Genomic DNA, 22,697 nt, shown 5'->3' with positions numbered 1-22,697 from the left:
TCCACCCTGCTGTTAAGAACTGCAACCAGCTCTTCTAACCTTTTAATCCTATCCTGCAGATCTTCTAGGGAGCCAGCTAAATGCCTGACAGGGCTGGAAGGAATTAAAAACGCCCTGTCAGATGATGGGCTGGATTTATCGGGATTTGGGTCTAATAGAGAAAACCTGTTGAAACATGGGATAGGATTAGGAAGGAGCTCATGGGTATGTGAGTCTGATATAGTTGCATACTCAATTGCCGTAATCTGTGCTTCGGTGACTAGAGGGTCAACAGCGGCCTTTAATGGGGCTGTGGCTAGACCATGCGTAATATTTCTTTGATGTTGGTTAGAGAACATCGCGGGAATCAATTTCTTGGCATGTTTTGGAGCGGGCTTAACTGCATCACACCCCCCTTGAGTTGTGACGTCAGTAATCCCGCTCCCGAGCGACTCCTCGCATTCATGGACAATGTCCTCTATTCGAGACAATACACAGTTCATAGCAGCATGGGATATATTTTTGGCTTTTTTGCCTCTTTTACTGCTAACCACCATCCCTCCCTCTGTACATTTCCTCTTGCCCATGATAGTAAACGAAAATAACAGCACAAATGGCAAAGGGTGAGAATCAGTGCAATAGATAAACCCAGCAAGTGAGATTTGGCAGAAGTCACAATAAGCGCAGCCTGGGAACCCCCAAACGGTCAATATGATGTCACAGTACCTTTTAGCTTCCGTCAACGGCAGAAGGTCCATATGCAAACCTCAAAAGGGATAGCCCTGTCTGGCCTCTACCGGCCCCTAACGGCCGCAAACGGCCCGCCCTTTGCCCGGGATTCGCCCGGGTACGGCCCGGGCCCGCCCGCCCGCGCGCGTCCCGTGCTGCCGGAGTGCTAGCGGCTCTTTAAATCCCCCCGCGCTTGGATGACGCTTTCAGCATGCGCCGCCCAGAGCCTGCTGGGAGATGAAGTCTGCGGGAGGCCGTTGCCCTCACGGCATTGCCTGATGGCTGAGATTTGCGCTGGCCGTTCCCTTCACGGCATGAGTTGAGAGGGCAGGAGTGGACCGGGCCATTCCCCTCACGGCTGGTAAGCAATTAAGTGAGCGTCCCGCGCTGTGGGAGTGCTAGCGGCTCTTTAAAGCCCCCCGGCGCTTGGATGACGCTTTCAGCATGCGCCGCCCAGAGCCTGCTGGGAGATGAAGTCTGCGGGAGGCCGTTGCCCTCACGGCATTGCCCGATGGCCGAGATTCGTGCTGGCCGTTCCCTTCACGGCGTGAGTTGAGAGGGCAGGAGTGGACCGGGCCGTTCCCCTCACGGCTGGTAAGTAATGAAGTGAGCATATGTAAAAAATCCCTTTTTTCCCCTCAATTCACAAATGCCACCACACATCATAGCTTTTGGAACTGCGTTAGGGTAATGCTTAATGCTTCTGGAAAATAAATTGAGATATTACACGAACGCCATGACACAATTGAATGATTTAGGAGAGTGCCCTTTTTGACATGGTTACCCCCATTTTTTGTCTGGTATTTGATGTGATTTAGACTGGAAGTGCACTGGGCTCCTAATAACCTGGTCCCCGGTGACAGATCTCTTTCCCAATACTGTGCAATTGTTTCCCCCAATTGGCTATACCTAGAGTATCCTCTATAGTAGGTATGATACTACGGTACCTAGGGCCTGAGGTACAAAAGAGGGTCGCCAAGAGCAGCAACACAAATTGTGCCCTTTTAAGGGACCCCTCACTGAGCTCATGCAAACTGCCACTGCAGGTTGCATGTCTTGGTGGAGACAAAAGTGAAAACACAATATACGTCACACAGCCTGGGTGCCCTGCATGCTGATACTGCATGCAGTATAAGTAAGTCACCCCTATAGCAGGCCTTACTGTCCTAAGGCAGAGTGCACTATCCTACATGTGAGGGCATAACTGCATGAGCAGATATGTCCCGTACTGCTCAGTTCCATTACTGCTAGTACAAATGATCAGGGAAGCCATTTTAAAAGCATTTACTAGCGAAAATTAGTTCCCAAAGCTACATGAAGGCTTCACTGAAAATAGGAACATCTCCTATTGAATAACCACACTAAGGCCAGTGCCCGATTTAGTAATACATGCACCCATTAGGCACCTTAGATTTGACCCCAGGAAACCTACCAGTTATTGTGTGCTGACTGACTGGTTTTCGCCAGCCTGACAACAGAGATGGGATTCTGACCCCCAAGGGTGGAGGCCTTTGCTCTCCGGGGGCCATGAACAAAGTCTGCTTGGCTAGAGGGTGCTTTTCACCCCCAGCCCACAGGTTGACCTCTGGATTAGCATTCCACAGCTGGGGAGTTTCAAAGATGCCCACCGCCTTTGGTATGCAAATCTGGCTTCTCTCACAAGAGAGGAAACTGGCCCCCTTTGTCCAGAGCCTTCTGGTAAATGGACAGTTGGGAAAATTGCCATAGCAAGACAGGCGTGTCCCCCCTCAGGTGAGTACAACACCTGAACTGGGCTACCTGAGGTGGATGTGACTTTTCAGAAGTGCCTACCTTGGTGATGGAAAATGTAGGATCTCTGGGACACGGTTATGCCCACCCCCCCAGGAAATGTTAATATGGGGAGTGTGGTGAACCTAAGGGTTAAGCTGCCCATTGGATACTACCCTATACTCCCCTAATGCCCCTAAATTCAGTATGTAGGGGAGCGTTGGCACCAGAAAATCCTATCCTGCCAACCAACAGAAGAATACGGGCTCAAGAGCTGCAAAGCAAGAACTGCAGAAGAAGCAACTGACTTGGCATCAGCCCTGCTGGCCTGTTCATCAACTCTCGACAATTGCACCAAAGTTTTCTCACCCTGCAAGTTGCTGCTCCTACAAAGCCTAGGAGGACTGGCCAGCACTTCTCTAAAAACTCAGCAACCTCCTTGGAATCACAGAACTGTTCCCCTGCATCTTGCCGTTACCAGAGACTAAGCTAAGAGGTTCAAGCTGTGAAACCCTGACACCCGAAAGAATTACTGCACCGACCCGCCTAGCCCAAGCTGAAGTGGGCCAATGTTGTCAGCCGTTCCTGATGATCTACAAAGAAGAAGGACATTGAAGAGTGATGAAAGCAGTAGACTGAAGAAGAGCAACTGACTTGTCACCAGCACTAAGAGCCTGTCTGCTGTTCCCCATCAAAAATGCAACAAAGATGTCTCGTCCTGCAGCTGTTGTGCCTCCAAAGCCTGGAAAGACTGCCTGCCATCGATAAAGACTCAAGGACTCAGGTGAAGCAGCGGAGCTTCTTCCCTGCATCCTGCAGGCTCCCCAAAGAAGACTGTGAGTGCTGTGGACCTCAACAACCGAAACCCTCAAAACACCACTGCACCGTGCTTCCTAGCCCAAGCTGAAGTGGGGCAATGGTGCCAGCGTGGTCCTCCGGCCCTCCAGAGACAAAGCTGTCTTTTTCTTGCCCATTGTGAAGTTCCCTGTGTTTGCAGGGCCTCTCTACTACGGGTGCTCCCTGTGACTAAAATCCAAAGCCTAAAGACACCTCCGCACCTGTCGACCCTGGCCCCTGAGAAGTGGACCAAAGGTGTCTCCACATCCCCAAGCATCAAAAGAGTTGAGCCCCCATGTTGGTTCAACCTGATTGGTCCCCGAGTCCAAGCCTGCAGTCTCTTGTCCGGCAGGCAGGTCTCCATGGACTTCAATGAAGCACCCAACACTGCAAGGCACCTCTGCACCAAGCTGCCCCAGTGATGCCCAAAGTGAACTGTTGGTGCTGCCCTGGACCTTGCCCTATACTCACCTTAAGTCCAAAAGATTGATCCCGTAAGTCGCTGTTGCATGCTCAAATGAAATACATGTTTTCCTCCATAGGGCAACATTGCCTTGTAGTGCATCAATTATGCTTTAAAGTATCAAAAAACTGCTTTCTACAAACTTGGCATTTTAAAATGTACTCACCTGATTCTGATTATATTGGTGCCTAAATTTATATAAAAAATAAGTGTTATTTTTATAAATTGGTCTGGATCTCCTTATTGAGTCATGTGTGTCATTCTTTGGCTGTGTGTTTGCACAACATTTCTAACACTCCTCTCTGATAAGCCTAAGGCTGCTCAAGCACACTACCTTCTAGAAGAGCACCTTGGGATTGCTAGAGCAAACCCATGTCCAATAGTAAGGGAGTACCTGGACTCTTTGCATGGTATACCTTTTTTTGGTATGCCATGTAAAGAACAGGCCTCCTACATATGATAACTGTAATCTTGTGATGAAACCATCAGAAATGGGTGAATCAAGTTGAATATCTGGCCTGACAGTGTCTGATGCAAACTGTTATGAAAAATTAAACAATGATCCGTTCCGAGAATTGATAGAATAAATTGTTCCCTTAGCAAACTCCTATGGTGAGGTTAGCAATTAGCCGTTGTCCCCTTACTGCCAGGGTTTTCCTGGCCATGCCGGGCAGTGAATACTGACCTATAATTCTGTCCGTGTAAATTAGATTGGCAGAATTAGAGGACTGCCTTGGACAGCCCTTACTCCATAGGGCCATCATAGGGGCTTAATCACTGCATACACAAAGTAGTCTCCGCTGTGATTAAACCAAAGGGCCGTCTGCATCTAAATTTGGCATACAAACCATTATCTTGGTGGTATAGATACTCTGTAGCAATGAAGCATCTATGCCACCAAGATATAAATCATACTCTTAGTGTGAAGGTTAACCTTGGACCGGAATGATGTGGCAAAACTATCCCAGTGAAGAAGTGACCTTGGATCCTGCTTTGTCCCTATCAGAGCTTTTGGTTCTAAAATTGAAGGCTACAACAGGAGCTTTATGGCAATGCATCTGCCTTTGAAGAACCCTCTTTGGCTTCAGCTTCTTGCCTACTTCTGCAGGAGGCCTCAGTACTAAGAAAAATAGAAAAAACAGGAGTGTGAGAAATCTGTTGGAAAATTTGGGAACATCATGTGAAATTACACTAACTACATGACCTGTAAATCTGGCAACAAAAAATGCAATTGCCACAAACAATAGCCAATTCCGTTGTGGTTGCTCACTTTGTTCCTGTGCTCCTGTGGTATATTTTTATTGCTGTGGTATAATTACTCAACTGACATAACAGGCGTAAATTCAGAAATTTTAAATAACTAGCATAACAAGCAATTCCTGAAAACTACACAAATTATGCCATCATAATTCAAATTTTGCCCTGACCTTAATTTCATCGCAAACAACCTGAAATGATGCCTATGACCCATAAACTCAAACTCTGATTGACAACCTAAAATGTTATAGGTGTTTGTGTCTAAATATTTTAAAATTCAAGTGCTTGGTTCCCCTTCTTCAATTTTTAGCATTTTGGTGTCTATTTTCAAATGAAAGTTTGATTGTTCTTTTAAAGATTGTGCTGGGATTTTGAGTATGTTTCTTTCTGACTTTTGAATTGTTTGCTACTAGGCTTAACCAGTATTTCTCTAGAGAAATGCCTGCTGCCTATGCCAGAGCTACACATGCTTGAATGGAGAATCTCTTAGAAATGTGATGTGACATAACCAGGGTGTGTTTATTAATTTGGTAGGGTTAACCATTGTAAAATGTATTAAATCAGTTTCTGAAAGTATTGATCAGTAGTGTCTTATGTGACATCATGTGCATTGTTATTGAAGACAATCTTATTGTGCAGCTCATCATAATTGGCAAACTTCGAGTAACTCATCATGATTGTCACATTTCTCCTCTTTATCTACTGCAGCAGTAACAGATAATAAGTTTTATTATCACTCTGATGAACTCCTATAGACAATTCATCAGAGTTGCATGATTACCACAGATTTGGCTCCTTTTTTCAGGACCTTATATTTGCTGTTATTAAGACTTTTTGCAGTTTGTCACTGCTGTTCAGTTCCACAATGTGTGTGATGTGGCCCTAAAACATATCAATCAATATTATAAAAAATTATGAGCACTGTGTAAACTACAAATTTAATAATAGTATATAATATATACAATTATTTACTATCTAGTAATAAAACATGTGAATACATTTAAAATATGTATAAAAACGTTGATAAATCATAGAAAATTGTTAACAATAAAAAATAGCGGTTGAAAATGTATAAATTACTTACTTACTTACTTACTTACAACTTTATTGCGATCACACAGATCCTAAAAAGTATACAACAAAAATAGTCCCAGGAAGGTATACACCGAAATATATAGATAAAATATGTATAGAATAAAAATTGATAAAACACATTTGTACAAATCCAAAGTAACAGGGCCCCTAAAAACAGTTTTATGGTGCATATGTGCAAAGCAGCAATATGTATGGCACAGGATAAGGTGCTCGAAGTTCCCACAAGTACCACATGGATAACATTCTGGTCTGACAAAGCATTCCAAAACACATTGACTCAGCTACATAATTTTTTTTGCCTAATCCAAAGAGCATGCCAGAATCTAGAAAGACCAAACACAATAGGTTGTCTGGTATCCGTACACAAGAGTCTTAAGACCTCTAGATAATGCCCTCGACCCACCAAGAAGCATAAAGGAATAATCCATTTTTTTCTCGTCGACTGGTAAGTCGGGCAAAAAAAGAGTAAGTGAACTATGGATTCAGAGCTAACTTGGCAAGTGGGGCACAAATCATCCAAATCGTTATTGCTGGACCATTTTCAGCAGCAGAGTTTGGTGGGAAGTGATTTATAACGAAACTGCAGAAAAAGTTTCCGTGCCATCGGTGGCTCTATTTTGTCAATAGTTGGCTCAAAAGACAGAGAGCATTTCGATTTGAGAAAGACTTCAGTCAGGCATGATGCTGGAGCTGAAAGAACTTCCTTTGAAACCGAATCCCAAAACTCTTTTTTCATTTTTTCTCTGGATATTTGCTTCATAGTTTCTGGATTTGACCAATAGGCGTCCAAGTCCAGTTTTGCCAGAGATTTCCGTAGAGTGGAAAACCAATTTATTGCCAAGGCCTTTGGAAATCTCAAGAGGTCTAACAGAGTCTCTCGGTAGGTCTCCAGCTCATTTACAGCCATTTCCCTGAACCAAAACATTATCAATCGGTACATTGCCTTGTGTCTCAGCTGTTTATGTGCCAGATCCATGTATAAGGGTGTCAGAGGGGTACTAGCCGGGAGATCCACCAGAGATCTCAAAAAATGATTTTCCACAGCTATTAAAGATAATATATTTTCTGTCCCCCACATTTCTATTCCATACATTATTCCCCCCAATACTTTAGTATTGTAGATTTCTAGTGCAGGAGCAATCTGCTGTGACGTAGCTTTCCTATGTATTTTACTAATGTGATTACATTGGAATATTTGATGGAGCTTAGCCTTCTCCTTTTGTGTATCCCAATTTACAGATGGGGATACACGTATTCCTAGGTAATCAAAAACGTCAACTTGTTCGAGTAAGGTGCTACCTGCCCGAATAGATCTACTAGAGAGTTTTGACCCACTTTTTTTTAAAAATCATGTATTTCGTTTATCCCTCATTTAAGAACAGCCCCCTATCATTACAAAACTGTATAAAATCATTTAAAAGTTGTTGGAGGCCATGAGGGGATTTAGAAATTAAAAGGGTGTTGTCTGCAAATAACAAAGTGGGGACTCTTCTATCGTTTACTTTCGGTGCATCACAACCATCCCTATCCAAAAAGTCAATAACCCCATTTATAAAAAGGGTAAACCCTGCCTGACTCCACATTTTACAGGAAATGTTTATGTAACTTCGCTTCTTGGGCCCCACCTGACCTGGGCTGAGTTTGAGGCGTGTAATTTAATGAGAATATCTAAAAGGTTTACCGGAATGCCCAGTTCTCTCAATACTCTCTACAGCTTCGCCCGGGGCACAGAGTCAAAAGCTGTGCACAGGTCAACAAATGCCACATAAAGTTTACCCCCTTTGTGGTCCACTTCCTTCCAGTGCATACAAATAAAACGGAAGACCTGATCTAGGGTGCTAATTTTTGGGCAAAAGCCCGCCTGTAGGCCACTTAAAATATGAAATTCCATCATCCATTCTTTGAGCCTCCCTAATACTTGTTTACAAAAAATCTTTTGGAGAGAATCTATTAGGCTTATCGCCCTATAGTCAGATGGCTTGGATTTATCTCCTTTCTTATAAATAGGCACGATTTCCACAACCTGCCACGATTTTGGTATAGGTGCTCAATGAAGAATCAAGTTGGATAAAATATTTATGTACCAACCCCAAAGACATTTATCTTCTTTATACAGGTCATTGGGGATTTTGTCTGGGCCTGGAGCAGGCGCTGGGTCACATGAAGAGATTGCTGCATAAGTTTCCACTAGGGAAAAAAACAGAGGCTCAAAGTCCTCACTCAACACCTCCTCAGACAACTCACCCATCTCGCCACTATCCTCACTCTCAATAGCATAGAGAGACCCAAAATGGGCTATCCAGTCAGTCATTGGGCTGTATATTAAATTCTAACTCTGGTTTTTCCCACATAAGCCAGTGAGTTGCCTCTCTCCAAAAGGACTTTTGGACTTTACCATTTATTGCTGTGTGTAGAGCTAGCCATAGTGAGCTTTCCCACTCCATTTAGCACTATCAATGGCCCACCTGTACTTGGATCTAGCGGTCAAAATTTCAGGATGGACCTTGTGCTTTATAGCACAAATAAGCTCCCTCTTTGACCTTCTACAGTCCTGGTTAAACCATGTGTCTTTAGGCTTATACTTTGTACCAGTGGAGTGGGTAGTACTTCCCATATTATTTGCAGGAAGGCTCAGCAGTTCTAATCTAATCTAATGTCATCCCTTATAATAGAGTAACAGTGTCGGGCTGCACTGAACCAGTGTATAACCTTGTTTTTTAGAGAATCAGAATCTTCATGACCGCTATTGGTAACTTTTGGAACATTTGTAAGGTATACTGTATCAGAGCCGTTTTTACCCTCCAACCTTCTATACACACCCTCCCTTACTGTCCCTGTCCCATAGGGTACATTATAACTTGGCCTGTGTGTGTATCCTTCATCCATTGTCACCTCCCCTCTATCTGGATGCCCAGGTCTTAGCACCACACAGTTTGCTCCCTTGTATGCATGATTAGTTACTCTTCAATCCCTAGGGCTGGGTAGATGTGTTTCCTTAGAATCTTGAGATTGATAAAACTTTTTTAGCAAAGGTACTCTAGAGTCTGATTCAGCCAGCCCGTGTTGTGTTAGCATCGAGCTACTTTCTTTAGCTAGGGGTGATATTAATCTGGAGTTTTTAGTGGCACCATAGCAAATTTTATTTCCATCCCCACCGGTATTCCTCTGAGTAAGAAACCCAACTTCCCTTCTAAGCGCAACCACTTCTTCCTTCAGCGACTCAATCATGTTCTTTAATACAGCTAATTCATTATGATGGACACTTCTGATTTCACTGGGTTTGGGCTCTCTCACCCCACCATCACCAACTTCATGATCAACAGCGAGATTTTTACATGTAGCAGAGTTAGCCATATTTTCTACAACAGAGGACAAATTAGGTGTGGGGTCGGCTATCTCCTGGCACTCTGATAGGATCGAATCAATACGATCCATAGTTTCATAACAAATTGCGCCAAGCGATTTTTTCTTCTTTTTAGCGTTGTCTTGGCCTGGGGCCCTTTCATGATCTTTCTTTTTACCCATCTGCCCCAATAAGCCAAAACAGGGATTATTATGCTACTTGACAATGTTCAGAGATGTCACAAAGAGTAAAGGAAGAATACCAAACTGACAGCCCCCAAAGACCAAGCCCCAGACAACAGTAAGGTGTAGCTTTACAGTGGACAAGGATATGGTGAAACAGATCCTAATAACAGTCCCGCCTACAGTCCTCGATATTAAAACACAGTACCTTATGTCCACACGATGGTCCTGCAATCCAGCTCCTTCACCGATGGGGCCAGGGATCATGATCCAAGGGGGGTCGCCCAGCCCTGCCTCTTCCTGTCAATGACGGGCAAGGACGGGCCCGCCCGCGCGCGTCCCGCGCGCGTCCCGCGCCGCAGGTGTTGGTGCGCGCTTTTGAGCACGAGGCTTCTGCTCTGCTCCTCCCTCAGAGCGCTGGATTGTGGGGTTTAGATTCCCCAGGCTGCTACTGCTGCTGCGGCGAAAACGCTAATTTTTTTCCCGCGCCGCAGGTGTTGTTGCGCGTTTTTGAGCGCGAGGCTTCTGCTCTGCTCCTCCCTCAGAGCGCTGGATTGTGGGGTTTAGAGTCCCCAGGCTGCTGCTGCGGTGAAAACGCTGCTTTTTTCCCCAAATTACACATGTATATAAATATGATTTAACTGATTTTTATTATTAAATAGTACTGGCAAATATTGAATTTACTTAATTTCATATATTTTTTACCTGAAGTATGTATAATAAAAATTGTAAAACTATACAGTACTAAAACACTGGAAACAAATCCAAACTGAAAAATGTGTGGCATGTTTTATTATACATAATGGATGAAATGTGTTGGACACTAAAACGATGATGTTCCCAGTTCCTATTCCAATCTAACAATTTTGGGGCATGTGTTGGAAGCCAGTGGGGTAACATTTACTATTTCCACTCCAATTTCACCATGTTGAGGAAGGTGTTCAACACTAAGGGGGCAGATTACCAAGGAGGCAGATTATGACAGAGGTTGGAAAGCCTCCAAACTTCGGTCAGACGCTTTCCAACCCCTATCGTTGGTTTAAATTAAGACTGGCTGATTATGTATCAGACGGTCGGAATTTAAACTAGCCAGTCATTCCAGCATTGGAGAATGTGATGGACACTAAAGGGGTAACATGCACTATTCCCACTCCAATTTAACCATGTTAAGGAAGGTGTTGAACACTAAGAGGCTGATTACAATGGAGACTTTCTGACCCCCATTGTCAGTTTCAATTCCGACCAGCTGATTATGTATCAGCCGGTCAAAATGTAAACTGGCCAGTGATTTCGGCTGGATTCTGATGAGCTCAAGGAGCCCGTCGGTCAGTCGGAACTGGCTTGTGATCTCAAACGGCGAGCCTTTCCTCCTTTGGGATTACAATGCACTGTTTCCGGCATGGTTTCCATGCCAGCCTGTCCATCATGGAAACCATGTCAGAAAGTGTGTTTGGGGGCCCCCAGCAGGGCCCACTTATGTGTCCAGCCTCCAGATGGGGGCCGAGGGGGCTCCTATGTTGCCCCCTATTCATCCCTGCACCCCTTGGCAGGCACCTTGAGGTGCCTTTCACGGGGTGAAGGGATGAACTGCACCTCCTGTTTCCCTATGAGAGCATGTATTACAGCTGGTGTACGACCGTAATGCCTGCTACCATAGGGAAATGTAGGAATGTGTCCTAATTAGACCGCTGGGACCGCCAACTGGAGGTTGGTCAGTTCCGGCACCGAGACGGTGAAGTCCTCTTGACATCATAATTAGGCCCTAAAGGGGTAACATTTACTATTCCCACTGTAGTCTAAACACATTTAAGGAATTTGGTGGGTACTAAAGGGAACTCCAATTTAAGCCATTTAAGCAATTTAAGAACTAAAGGGGTTACATTTACTATTCCCACTACAGTCTAATAATATTGAGGAATGTGTTGGACACCTAAGGAGTTGTGTGGTATCCTGTGCTTATGTTGTTGTATCATTGTAAATGTTCTTGTAAAGAACCCGGCCATTCTCACCATTCTGTGGTGATGCTACCTGGCTTGTCAAAGATCCATGTAGAGAATGTATTAGTTTGAAAAGGCGAGGGGCTGAGGAGAAGGCTGGAGCTCAGACAACCAGACTGAGGTGTATGTACTATCTTAAAGACATCTACTTTTACTTCTTTCATGTTGAACACATCATTACAATAGTGACAAGTTGAAAGAATTCCAGATGTATCTAGTCTTTGAGCACCTCAACGCTACCAGCTATAAGCAGTTAAAAGGAAAAGAGGATAAAACGAAAGAAAATCTCTCAACCCAGCACACCATACCAGCTATTCAAGTAAGGGCGTATGAGCTTAAATGACTGTGGCAATGGGTGAACTGAGAAATCGTCTGTCTGAAGAGGAACTTTAATGAGCAGTCATTAGTTGATTTGTGCACCTGTCAAAACAGTGTGACTTCAAAAAAAGAGAGAATGCTCCATCTTGCATATAGTCAAGAAAATTGATGTTGTGCAGAGTTTTTGGATCATGTCTCTTGCCTTAAAGATACAATCCCTCTATTGCATGGCAACCATTACTAGTTATACCATCCTCATGCACTTGAGCAGCATGAGTTAAAAAGGCATTAACTACATGCAGTAAAACGTGCGAGCTCTATGCGCCATGCTGCTTACCTAGGTAGCCGTCTAGTCATCTTCCTGCTTCACTCTGTCATCGATGGCAGGTCATCAGCACCAGGTCCATCACCTTTTTGAATCTTCAAGTAATTCTGCAGCTCTGCACTGTTTCGGTGATCTCTCCGTCAGCTGTGTGGAAAGATGTTGGATCTTGCCCTCAGTGAACCTGCTTCTAGCTGGATATGACTCTTCTGTGGGGATGAACATCAGGAAGTAAGGATTCTTACTGACTACTTCAAAGGTTCACGGTCCTGCATGTACTGAGTGTTGCTATTGGTCTGTTCTAGAAATTTTGTCATGTCAGCATTTTAACTTTGGACATATTTTGGAACTAATTGCTACCATTGCGTTCATCCTAAAACTCCAGTTGGCATGTTTTTTACAGGGTTTCCACAGTTGTTTCATTTTGCTAGCATGTTGTGAGAAACATAGTATGTGTGCTTAACTGTTCTTTTACAGGTGGAAACTCGGGTATCAATCAGATAATGGTGTTAACAACTTATGTGATCTGTTCAAATATTTTTATGTGTAAAGGAATTGGTATTTTTGTTGATAAGTTTTTGGTTTGGGAATTTTATCACACATCTTTCCATACATTCACCACGCTCCTTCCCCGTTTTTTTGGGTGAGTCCAGGCGATCCACCTCAACCTTGGAGAAAGTGGAATTTTTTTTTTTACACACTATGCTCGTGTTTGTGGTGTTTCTCTTAGTGCAGAATGGAAAATTGGACTTTTGCGTTGTGTAGCTTCAGAGGGCCATGACATTTTAGAGCATCTTCCAGTTACCTTCACATAGAAGCAGATGATTTGAATGATTTTGAAATTTGTCTTAGAAAACTTGATTTGCATTATTTATCTAAACTTTCAACCGTCCTAGAAAGACATCATTTTGGAAGATGGATGCAAAGGTTGCGGGAGAGTGTAGAAGAGTATGTTACTGTGTTAAGAAAGTTAGCTTTGACTTGTAATTTTGGAGCTAAGTGTGAAGAGAGACTACGAGATCCATTTATGTTGGGTTGTAGCTTAGACAAAGCTAAAGAAGCTTGCTGGGAAAAAGATAATCTCACTCTTCCTGAAGTCATTACCATAGTGAAATCATGTGAACATAGTAGAGCATGTGTTGAAGAGCTAAAGAGAAGGGAGGATGAGGTGTGTAAGGAAGGAAGAGGAAGAGGAAGAGGTAAATTTGTTAAAACAATCAGTGCAGCAAATTTACAGGTGTGGAGAGTATGGTCATGTAGCAAGATTTAGGGAGTATATTGGTTGGAAGGCCACATGCAAGAAGTGCAAGAAAAAGGGGCATACATCAAAGTGTTGCTGCAGTGGGGTCATAAAAAAAGATCGAAGGAAGAGAGTGATGAAGAAGAAATTGTCTTCAGAAATTGTGAAGGAGAAAAAAGTGGAACGTTTGATATTGTGCTCATTAAAAAGGTTCCGGTACAGATATTATTTGACTCTTGAGCAAAGTTCTCCCTTATTCCCAGGAAAGTGTATGATGAATATTTGAAAACCAAAGTGGTGCTGCACAAACCTGATATCAAAGCTACAGGTTACGGGGGTGAACCCACCACATTATCAGGGTACTTTGAAGATAGTATTGATTTTAAGGATAGAGTCATTACTGGGAAGATTTATGTCTCCAAAAGAGGAGATTAGTTGGTAAGTTGGATATACCAAAAAGATGTCAGAGTGTTTTTGGATCCTAATGAAACTCCCGCTGTAAAGTTGGATCAAGACAAAATGTGCTTGGAGCAACTTGGTCAAGTACAGTAAGACAGGCCTTGTTTTGAAAATGAATTCCCTGAAGTATTTCATGACCAATTGGGTTGTTTGAAAGGATATATTTATAAAATAAAGTTGAAAGAGGATGGTGTTCCTGTGGTTAGCAAAGTTAGAGGAGTTCCCATCAAGATAAAGGAAAACATGAAAGTGGGGCATGATAAACTCTTAAAAGGTGGGATCATTAAAGAAGTAGGGACCATGGAGGGGTTGGCTCCAGTAGTTATGGCTCATAAGGCTAATGGGGAGTCCAGGCTCTGTATTGATCTCAGAGAATTTAATAGGTGTGTTGTTGTAGATCATTATCCATTGCCTAATATTTCAGAGATGTTGTCTTTGTGAGAGAGAGCAAAATTCTTCTCCTCAATAGATTTGGCATCAGTGTATCATCAGGTGAGATTGCATTCCGATGCACTGAACCTAACTGCATTTATTACACCATTAGGAACCTTCAAGTTTCTAAGGATGCCGTTCGGGTGGATCTTTGCGGCCGCAATCTTATCGAGACTATATATTTGTTTTTGATAGCAGCATTGAGGAGCATGTCAACAGGGTCAGGATAGTTTTGGACAAATTACAAGAAAATGGGTTGACTCTTAAAGCTAAAAAGTGTAAGTTTATTCTCACCGAGATTAATTATTTGGGCCACAAGATCACGGGTTCAGGTATAGAACCTAAGAGGGAGTTGGTGGAAACTATTAATAAGATGTCCTCTCCCATCAGCAAGGAGGAAGTAGTCAAGTGTTTAGGGGTGTCTGAGTACTATGCTAAATGTATACCTAACTTTGCAGGTAAAACCCACAACATGAGACAGTTGTAAAAAAGGGTAATGGATTTTCATGGAATCCTGAATGCGGGAGGGAGTTTGTTTTAGTGAAGAGTTTGTTGTCCAAAGCGACATCATTTAGGAGTTTTGAGCCAGATAAGGTAATTATTGTCATGACGGATGCCAGTTCCACAGGTTTGGGAGCTGTAATGATGAAAAAAAATGAGTATAAAGGACCATTTTATTTTTATCCAGGAGTTTAAGAGGGGCAGAATGTAATTATGCTGTAGTAGAGAAGGAAGCTTCGGGCATATTTTGGGCCATAAGGAAACTTCGCAAATTATTGTGGGGTTGTAGTTTTCAAATTAAAACTGATCACAAGCCGTTCAGAGTGATTTTAAAAAAAAAGGGGCTAGATAACCTATCTTCTAGGATACAGAAATGGGTTGTAGCTCTTCAAGAGTTTGATTTTCAAGTAAAATATGTTCCAGGAGTGAAGCACAATTTGGCTGATTGTTGTTCATGTTTGATCTACAAAGAACTCACAAAGCAAGGATCGGATGAAGAAGGATTGGTTGACCTTGATGAATATGCTCTTTGTCTTATCAAGGAGGGTATAATTAAGGAAGACAAATGGATTAGTGAGCTTGGAAAGGATGGAACGCTACAAGCTGTAATGCGAGGCATCAAATTAATTGGAGCAAGGTGGATGTATCTTTGAGTGGATGTTTTTAGAGTAAGAGAGGAGTTGGCATGTGAAAATAGTTTGTTGATGAGGGGTACCAGATTTTGATTCCCCTGGTTAGTTTAAGAATGCAACTGGTTGATTTTACACATGATAATCATCCTGGTATTTCCAAGACCAAAGAAATTCTTAGGAAAACATAATGGTGGCCTGCAATGGATATTTTTTTGGAGCGAAGTGTGAGAGAGTGTATTGAGTGTGGTAGAAGTGATAAGCTCTTGAAACCCATCAAATATGCAAGTGTGGACAAGTATGTGGTAGTACTTCTGGATATGTATTCAAGATGGCTAGAGGTCAAAGTTACTAATGTGGTAGAAACCAGGGATGTCATGAGGTTTTTAGACAATATTTTTGAGAATAAAGTGTTCTATCTATCTCATTGTCCGATAATGGGGTTCAGTTTACGTCTAAAGAGATGAATATGTTTTTGGATGATAAAGGCATATGTCACAAAAAGTCTGCTCTATTTCAACCAGAAGCAAATGGCATAGTAGAAAGGTTGAACCGAGTGCTCAAGGAGACTATTCAAAGGGCTTTGTCCAATCAAAAATGTTGGAATACTGATATTTTGAACAAAGTTAAAAGTTACAGATTTATTCCTCATTCCATGACCGGGAGACCTCCTTTTAAACTGTTTTGCAAAAGGAAGGCATGTGCCATGATGCGTCCCTTTTGTGAATCTGGAGAAACCACAAGGTTTGAGGCATATAAAAGATGACAAAGAAAGAATTGAAAAGGAGGTGAAAAAGATGTGTGAGAATAAGAGGAGATTTGATATGAGAAGGCCGGTAAAAAGTACGGTTGTGTAAGTGATGGAAATAGTTAAAATCAGAAATCCTCGCAAAGGAACCTTCTCACAGGGTTCAAAGAATGCTGTCAGGAAAGAAGTCCACAGAGCGTGGAACCTAAACAGATTTGCATAGCTGAGTGATTATCTTCCCACAGATTTTAAGGAAAACAGCAGCAAAATTGATGGTGATGACTTTACGAGGGAGAAGTGTGAGAGGAGGAAAAGCTGTATCAGACAACAAGTCAAGTCAAGGTATTTAGATGACTATATTTTAAAATACGTAAATCTTGACATTACGTTGACATTTTTTTAATAGTGTGCCTTCTTTTTAATAAGTTGTGTTTAGCTTAGCATAAAGAGGGTTGCAAGTGTTTTTCCCTATGCTTGCTGTGCTTATTCAGTTAAATGTTCAATTGTTGTCGTTGGGAGGGAGATGTGTGGTATCCTGTGCTTCTATTGTTGTGTCATTGTTAAGGTTCTAGTGAAGAGCCCTTCGCTTCTTACCATTCTGTGGTGATGGAAACTGGCTTGTCAAAGCTCTATGTAGAGAATTATTTGAAAAGGTAAGGGGTTGAGGAGAAGGCTGGAGCTGGGACAAGCAGGCTGAGGTATACGTAATATCCTAAATAAAGAAATCTATTTTTATTTCTTTCGTGTTTACTATTCTCACTCTAATCTAAACCATATTGTGAAAGTTGTTGGACACTAAAGGGGTAATAATTATTATTCCCGCACCAATCAAAACCAGTTTCAGAAAGGTGTTGGATATTAAAGAGGTTACATTTAATATTTCCACTGCAAGGGAACATAATTCAAGGAAGGTGTTGGACACTAAAGGGGCATAATGACTAGTCCTCAACCTACCGGGCCACTGCCACATCTCCTAACCTCTGCAGATACTACACTGGCTGACCCATCGAGAAGAGAATCACGTTCAAGCTTCTCACTCACGGCCAAAAAGCCCTTGACAACACTGAACCCACCTACTTGAACCACCACCTCATGTTCCATGCACCGCAAAGATCCCTCCACTCAGCCCAACTCTCCCTTGCAATGGTGCCACACATCAAGAAGACGAGAACAGGAGGTGGTTCCTTCTCCCTCCTCGTGAACAGAGCATGGAACACCCTCCCCCTCCACCTCTGACAGACACCAACACTCTCCAAGTTCTTGAAGAACCTCAAGACCTGTCTCTTCAATGAGTCACTGTGATCATCCAGGAGCTGCGCGTCCCGGCCCCCCTAGCTCCTTGGGATCCTTGTGGGTGAGTATTTGCGTTAAATAAACCCATGATTGATTGATTGATTGATTGATTATTCCCTAACCCTGGTGGAGAGGAACAAAGGATTCCCCCTAGTTCCATTGCACCCTATGGATGCACACAAGGGGCCACAACATGTGCCCCCCTTTATGCATGCACATTAGTTCCTGCATGGCATGGACCTCTCAGTCCATGCCATGCAGGAACTGTTTTTGGCGTTTCCATTGTGGTACACGTTTTAACCACCGTGAAATGCCAAAAAAAGCCCCCCAGACAGGAGGAAACTCCTAATCTGGTGGGCATCCCAACCACATCTTTGTTGGTGCGGTGGCAAGTTATGACCCGGCGCAGCACTGCAAGTCATAATTGGGCCTAAAATCAAATCAAAACACAATATCTATAAAAAAATATTTTACATTACATATTACAAAATACAAATATTACAAAGACAGCAGCAGAGATGTGTGCCAAAGATGGAGTGTGGCATTTACCATGGATCTGAACCCCTCACCAGATTGACAAATATTGCTAGAACATAGAATGTGTCCTAGTTGTTCAACTCCTCTCAAGAGGTTCATGCGGGTAAAATACTGCATACTCATCAACTTGTTTGTACTTTCTAAGAGTGCTGCATTCTGTAGACCACATATAAATGGGAACATGCCTCACAGGGTTGTATATGTGCTGGAAAGTGTACCTTACTACACCAAAAACAAACTGTCTGTGAGCCAGGCACCCTTTCAACATGATGGAAGGGTGGCTGTGTTGGTGCAAGGTAGGCAAACCTTTATCAGCCCTAGGAAAGGACAGGAATGGTACATTTAAGGAGGAACATAGAGCATTCTGACCCTTTTCCTTTCACACACCACAGGCTAGCAAGTTGCTTGCTTTGCTGTGATATGTTGCATATATGTAATACACATATAAATCTCTGCATGCATTACTGTGCAGACTATGTATCCATACCCATATATGTTGCAATTTTTCTATTAAGGATAAACTAGATTGCCGAAAACATCAACGCTTTGTTATCGGATCCTTACATGTGATGGTAATTCGGAAATCTTTAACATGTGACTTGCATGGTCCTTTGCATTTGTGTACTTGGGCCATTTTGTGGCCCTTTACATTGCTCCATAAGTCCTACTGCATGGCTATGTGCATTGTGCTATACAGGCCACTGCATAGGAAACAAATGTGTTGCATAGTTATTTGCCGAGCACCATACAGGCCATTGGGTGGCCGTTTGCATTGCTGCATGGGAGCTACTGCGTGCCTAAGTGCTTTGCACTTTGCAGGCCAGTGCGTATGAAACATATACGTTGCGAGACTATTTGCAGCACACTATATAACGCATTGGGTAGGTACATAGGTATAATGTCGTATGTAATACTACATGTTTGCACATATTTTGTGGAGTATAAAATTTAGAAAAATATTATGCAAAAACACACTAATTTAACTAAAAACCTTTATATTCAAAGTTGTATTTTAAATTCTAAAATAACTATTTTACTTATTAGAAACAAATTTAAAAAGAAAAGTATTTTATAATATTGATTAATGGAAAAAGTTGCAGAACACAAAATGATCAATTATACATTTTGAATGTAGTTTGTATCGATTACATTTTTTTTCTAGGAAAAATTAAACAATATCTTTAATAATAAAAAACGTATATAACACTTTTTTAAATACATTTTTTTTAAATCATGTAATTTTATTTATTATTAAATAAATTCTAAATATTCTACTGCTCCAAGACCACCATTAAAGACCTCCTGCCAGATTGCAACTTATTTTTACTCTGGCGACAGTACACTGCAATGGGAGCATCAAAGGCAGTTACTGCAGGAACTAAGGGTGCATGCCCCCCTGCATGCACTCCATGGCACAGAGGCAAAAGAGAGTCCTGTAGGTCACCCTCATTGCCACACTTTTCATGGTGGTCGCATGCGTGAATAGTGTGGCAGTGAGGAAACTCTTAATATTTCTGACTATGCCACAGTGGCACGACCAGAATATTCAGGGTCTCAGACTGCTGCACCAGGGATCTTGGATCCCTGGCAGCAGCAGTTGTTGCATGACAGTCCAACTGCTGCAGTCCTAATGCAGCGGGCGGACCACCAGTCTGGCGGTCTGTGTAATACCACCACGGGTTTCAGAGGTCCACTCGTAATAAGGGTCTATATATATTTAATGCGATAACTTACATTTTAAATTTCTATATCAATAATCTGCATATGATAAAAAAATTTACTTATATATTAAAATGTACATATACATTATTTACAAATCTACCCACCCTAATTCCCTAAAAACCCAATATCCCGCTACTAAAAACAACAATATATTATACAAATTATTGCAACAAAAAATGGAAGCAAACATATTTATGTAAATATAATACATTACAAACGATATTATAAACAACATTAAAAACAACACTAGACACAATATTTTTACCTTCAATAATCCTGTCAATTATATTTTTGATGTCCCGATATTCTTGATATGATGTTTTAGGATCACAATGTTTTCATTCTCGACATTCTTTCCAAACACCGGAAATAATTACTGGAATTAATCACTGGATGCTAATTAACTACCTCAAGCTCATCATGGAATTTAATACATTCTTGCATGTGGCAGTTGGAGAAATCTATACCCACCATCCATGTGGCTTTAAGACCTAAGCCAGTGCCACCATACGAAGCTGAAGAGAAGAGCTTAGGGATGATCATGGACCCCTACATATTCCTTATACCACAATTAATTGAAGAAGCTCAGCAATGCTTCAATGGACTGACATTTATTCATCAGATCTTCCCTTAAATTGTGGTTCTGCGACAGGTCCAAGCTACCCTTGCATTAGTTATCTACTATCTTGACTATGCCAATAAGCTCTTTTTTTGGGCGCACCCCCGTTAATGCTTATGAAACTACTGCAAATTCATGTGTGGCCTCCAGAAAGCCTATCAAGCTACCAATGCAGAACAATATCACATTTGATCTCGTTGCCCTTAACTTGCCCCATATAGCTTGGTGGACCATCCTTGACGGAATGTTAATGGCTCACAATAAATCAAACAAGATATCTAAGCTAAAGGAGGGCTCTACTTTTGACTGTGCCTCCCCCGCTTTATGAAGACACAAATTGGCGAAATCTACTTATTTGTCCATTGAGCCAAAAGTTTGGCGCTTCATGTCTTCTCAAACAAGGAGCTTTGACAATGTCCAATTATGGAACATATTAACAACACTGGACTTCCCATTGCCATATCCACAATTTAAAGAGCATGATCTGTCCAAATTAGTAGGTATGTATGCATGGCTGAGCCAATTTTCAGGCTCTCTGCAACAATACATGCCTACATGCCACACCACCTTCAGACTATTTTTCCTGGAATGGACTGGCTGTTCAGCCACTCTTGAATTACCCCTGTGGCCCTCAGGCGAGGACCTTTTTTTAGAGCAGCATGGGCTGTCATTACCCAAACATGCCCTTACCGTCCTATTCTATTCACAAACTCCTGAAGAGTGGGGCTGGTTTTAACATTTGTGCCAGGGTTCATTATTTGGCCTCATTTATGAAAAGTGACTCATCGCTGCGAGAAAACAGCGATGCGTCACGTTTCACTGCGCCCTCCTTGCGACACCAATGATGCATCATATTTACAGTTTGACGCATCATGTCGCAAGGAGTTACAGATACGTCAGTATTTCTGACGTAGCTGTAGGCGAAAAATGAAGCATTGCTGGAGTGTGTCACAAAAGTGACGCAACTCCAGCAATGGGTCATTACACATGGGCAAGTCCCATGTGAAATGTGCCGCCATCAGTCTCACGCCCGCCATGAGGCAGGCGTAAGATATTGACGCATTTTCATCCTAGAAGTGGCGCAGTGAAATCTAATAGATTTCACTGCGTCACTTCTACGACCCTTTTTTTGTCGGAACGCCCCCCCTGCATACATTATACCTGGCGCAGGTATAATGTGACACAGGGGTTTAGAAAGTGACGCATCTAGGTAGATGCGTCACTTTGTAAATATGGTGCAACATGGCTCACTTTTTACATCGCTGGTGCATCACAAAAAGTGACACACCGGCTGTGCAAAAGTGGCGTAAGGGCTCATAAATAAGCCCCTATGTTTATTAATCCGGCTCTCTATGAGCCTCATTTATGGGAAGTGACGCATTGCTGCGTGAAATCAGCGATGCGTCACTTCTCAGTGCGCCCTCCTTGCGACATGATGGATGCGTCACATTTACTGTATGACGCATCATGTCGCAAGGAGTTACAAATACGTCAGTATTTCTGACGTATCTGCAGGTGCAAAAATGACGCATTGCTGGAGTGTGTCACAAAAGTGACACAACTCCAGCAATGTGTCCTTTCACATGGGGCAAGCCCCTTGTGAAAGGGCCTGCGTCAGTCTTACACCTGCTGTTAGGCAGGCATAAGCTATTGACGCATTTGCACCCTAGAAGTGGTGCAGTGAAATCTCGCAGATTTCACTGCGTCACTTCTACGAGGCTTACTTACGGGGGAACGCCCACCCTGTATACATTATACCTGACGCAGGTATAATGTAGCGCAGGGGTTTACAAAGTGACACATCAACTTAGATGCGTCACTTTGTAAATATGGTGCAACAAGGATAATTTTTTACGCCGCTGGTGCTTCACAAAAATAATAAGGCCCTTCGTCTTTGAGCTTCACGCACCACAAACAACATGTGTTACTCAGCCAAGCAAATAAAATGGGTGCCTTTGACTTAAACAACAGTAGATCGTGCTACGCTAATGTTGCACTGTCATAAATTACAATACAAAGGCTAGTTTAAATCGAAAATGGCGTACGTCAAGCCAGAGTAAAGAACCCTGTCCACATTTTTCAAATATTTGAGCGTATATATTCTGAAAACTGTACCACACACAATTCTCTTTGGGTTCTCCGAACTGACTTCAATGTGGCACGTCATTCCGAATTATTTTAAAAGACATGAATAAACAAATAATATATCTGCGAAAATGTATATTTTCTTTCAAAGCACAATTTAC

The sequence above is a fragment of the Triturus cristatus genome, chromosome 8, assembly GCF_964204655.1.
Source record: "Triturus cristatus chromosome 8, aTriCri1.1, whole genome shotgun sequence".
Classification (NCBI taxonomy): Eukaryota; Metazoa; Chordata; class Amphibia; order Caudata; family Salamandridae; genus Triturus; species Triturus cristatus.
The sequence above is the reverse complement of the archived record's forward strand: the minus strand, read 5'-3'. Positions refer to the sequence as shown.